General features: G+C 50.9%; 1 long non-coding RNA gene across 1 annotated transcript; it reads right to left on the bottom strand.

Moving 5' to 3' along the window:
- Positions 1 to 980: 980 nt before the first annotated feature.
- On the bottom strand, positions 981 to 3,560 carry LOC127910832 (uncharacterized). Its single transcript, XR_008076290.1, has 3 exons — positions 3,519 to 3,560; positions 3,130 to 3,211; positions 981 to 2,617 (listed from the first exon to the last, which is right to left on the bottom strand). It is a non-coding gene; the product is annotated as an uncharacterized LOC127910832 (long non-coding RNA).
- Between the last annotated feature and the right edge of the window lie 402 nt (positions 3,561 to 3,962).

Below are 3,962 nucleotides of genomic sequence, written 5' to 3' on the forward strand. Positions count from 1 at the left end.
CTCATCTTCTGTGTCCCTGCCAGAAGAAAGCCCCCCCCACCCACGCCCCCACCCAGTTTGCCCTGGTGGGGGGGGTATGACAGAGCCATGCTGTGCTCCACCACTCACTTCTGCCCATCTGCAGCCATGAACCAGCTCAGAGAACAGCTGCAGCCGACTGTGCCCCTGAGAGTCAGCCTCCCGCCCCTGGAAGGAGCTCACAGAATCTCCCCTTCACACCCACTCTCCAGGGGCACCCTCCTCCCGCCGAGTCCCAGCCGCCACGTAACTGATGCTCACTGTCCCTTAACCAGCGGCAAGCCACCAAAAGACCATTGAGTCATGCAGAACAACCACTCAGTTACATATCAGTCAGTCTCCACATAATTTAGATGGAGATGGATTAGAGATAGATACACTCATTGGCTTTGTGGAAGTATGGTAGTAATGTATTACGCACAGTGCAGATGCACATAGTCTTTCAACAAGGAAGGATGGTAATTATAATGTACAGTCTGGTATAATAGTCAACTGTTCTGGGGACTGAATGGAAGTGATTCATCTGAAGGAGAACTGGAGTCCTGTCCTTGGAAAGCCACATTTGCATGAGGAGTAATACATTCAGAAGAGTCTTGGGTCTTGGGATTGGGCCTTTGGGATTGGACCTTGAGGATTGGACCTTGGGGATTGGGCCTTGAGGATTGGGCATTGGGTATTGGGGATTGGGCCTCGGGTATTGGGCCTTGGGTATTGGGGATTGGGCATTGGGCATTGGGGATTGGGGATTGGGGATTGGGCATTGGGCATTGGGCATTGGGGATTGGGGATTCGGCATTGGGCATTGGGGATTGGGACTTTGGGGATTTAGGATTGGGCCTTGGGGATTGGGCCTTGGGCCTTGGGGATTGGGCTTTAGGTGATGGGGAACTAAGGCTCTTGTAGATCCTCCTTAGGGTTGGGCCCTGTAGAGCTCTTTGTAGAGCTAGGCCATGGATCTTTGAAAGGATATATAGGTTTCTATCAGAACTAGGAATAGGCCTAGGGTTAGGGATAGGGTTAGGGTTAGGGTTAGGGTTAAGGTTAGGGTTAAGGTTAGGGTTAAGGTTAGGGTTAGGGTTATAGAATATAAAACATTTTACTGGCACGGACAAATAATGAATGGAGTTCAGTGATTTTGGTGTGAATTCGGGTTTTCATTTTATTGTAAAAAACAACAACAATTTCTTAGAATGCATTCATATAAACTCAGCAAAAAAAGAAATGTCCTTTCACTGTCAACTGGGTTTATTTTCAGCAAACTTAACATATGTAAATATTTGTATGAACAAAACAAGATTCAACAACAGACAGAAAATGAACAAGTTCCACAGACATGTGACTAAAATAAATGGAATAACGTGTCCCTGAACAAGGGGGGTCAAAATCAAAAGTTTAAAAAAAAAGTAACAGTCAGTATCTGTTGTGGCCACCAGCTGCATTAAGTACTGCAGTGCATCTCCTCCTCACGGACTACACCAGATTTGCCAGTTCTTGCTTTAAGATGTTACCCCTCTATTCCACCAGTTCCAGGACATTTCTGGAGGGAATGGCCCTAGCTCTCACTCTCCGATCCAACAGGTCCCAGACGTGCTCAATGGGATTGAGATCCGGGCTCTTCACTTGCCATGGCAGAACACTAACATTCCTGTCTTGCAGGAAATCACGCACAGAACGAGCAGTATGGCTGGTGGCATTGTCATGCTGGAGGGTCATGTCAGGATGAGCCTGCAGGAAGGGTACCACATGAGGGAAGAGGGTGTCTTCCCTGTAACGCACAGCATTGAGATTGCCAGCAATGACAACAAGCTCAGTCAGATGATGCTGTGACACACCGCCCCAGACCATGACGGACCCTCCACCTCCTCGGTGTAACGCTCATTCCTTCGACAATAAACGCAAATCCGACCATCAACCCTAGTGAGACAAAACAGCGACTGGTCAGTGAAGAACACTTTCTGCCAGTCCTGTCTGGTCCAGCGACGATGGGTTTGTGCCCATAGGTGATGTTGTTGAAGGTGAGGTCCGGTGAGGAGCCACCTTACAACAGGCCTACAAGCCCTCAGTCCAGCCTCTCTCAGCCTATTGCGGACAGTCTGAGCACTGATGGAGGGATTGTGCGTTCCTGGTGTAACTCGGGCAGTTGTTGTTGCCATCCTGTACCTGTCCCGCTGGTGTGATGTTCGGATGTACCGATCCTGTGCAGGTGTTGTTACACGTGGTCTGCCACTGCGAGGACGATCAGCTGCCCATCCTGTCTCCCTGTAGCTCTGTCATTTAGGCGTTACACAGTACGGACATTGCAATTTATTGCCCTGGCCACATCTCCAGTCCTCATGCCCCCTTGCAACATGCCTAAGACACCTTCACACAGATGGTCTAGGTCTATTTGCATATATTAATAAATTAACATAGCGGTGAGGAACAGGGCTGCAACCACGACACACCTGCTCTGTCTACCCTACCTGCACTTACCTGTCTGTCAACCCTACCTGCACTTACCTGTCTGTCTACCCTACCTGCACTTACCTGTCTGTCAACCCTACCTGCACTCACCTGCTCTGTCTACCCTACCTGCACTCACCTGCTCTGTCTACCCTACCTGCACTTACCTGTCTGTCAACCCTACCTGCACTTACCTGTCTGTCTACCCTACCTGCACGTACCTGCTCTGTCTACCCTACCTGCACTTACCTGTCTGTCTACCCTACCTGCACGTACCTGCTCTGTCTACCCTACCTGCACGTACCTGCTCTGTCTACTCTACCTGCACTCACCTGCTCTGTCTATGCTACCTGCACTTACCTGCTCTTACCTGTCTGTCTACCCTACCTGCACGTACCTGCTCTGTCTACCCTACCTGTGCACTCACCTGCTCTGTCTACCCTACCTGCACGTAACTGCTCTGTCTACCCTACCTGCACCCACCTGCTCTGTCTACCCTACCTGCTCTGTCTACCCTACCTGCACGTCTGTCTACCCTACCTGCACTCTGTCTACCCTACCTGCACCCACCTGCTCTGTCTACCCTACCTGCACGTCAACCCTACCTGCCTGCTCTGTCTACCCTACCTGCCTACCTGTCTCAACCCTACCTGTCTGTCTGTACCCTACCTGCACTCACCTGCTCTGTCTACCCTACCTGCACGTACCTGTCTGTCTACCCTACCTGCACTTACCTGTCTGTCTACCCTACCTGCACTTACCTGCTCTGTCTACCCTACCTGCCCCTCTCTGTCTACCCTACCTGCACCTGCTCTGTCTACTCTACCTGCACTACCTGCACTCACCTGCACTTACCTGCTCTTACCCTGTCTACCTGCACTCACCTGCTCTGTCTACCCTACCTGCACTTACCTGTCTGTCAACCCTACCTGCACGTACCTGCTCTGTCACCTGCACTTACCTGTCTACCCTACCTGCACGTACCTGCTCTGTCTACCCTACCTGCACTCACCTGCTCTGTCTACCCTACCTGCACTCACCTGCTCTGTCTACCCTACCTGCACTTACCTGTCTGTCAACCCTTCCTGCACGTACCTGTCAACCCTACCTCACCTGTCTACCCTACCTGCACTCACCTGCTCTGTCTACCCTACCTGCACTTACCTGCACTCACCTGCTCTGTCTACCCTACCTGCACCTCACCTGCTCTGTCTACCCTACCTGCACTCACCTGCTCTGTCTACCCTACCTGCACTCACCTGCTCTGTCTAGACTGCCTCATTGTCACCATGAAATCGGGGAGGGATTGTGGATCTGTCTCTGTCAGTCTGTACGTTCGTTCGCATATTAGTCAGCCACACAGGATATATCAGACAACTTTGGCCTGATTTTGAGGGAACTCGTGGACGATGCGTCTTGCCATAGAGATCCAGCATTTAAAAAGCACACTGATTGGGCAGATTGTGTCGCTATACAAGCATTGAAAATGCAAACTCTGAAAG

The sequence above is a fragment of the Oncorhynchus keta genome, chromosome 22 (assembly GCF_023373465.1).
Source record: "Oncorhynchus keta strain PuntledgeMale-10-30-2019 chromosome 22, Oket_V2, whole genome shotgun sequence".
Taxonomy (NCBI): Eukaryota; Metazoa; Chordata; class Actinopteri; order Salmoniformes; family Salmonidae; genus Oncorhynchus; species Oncorhynchus keta.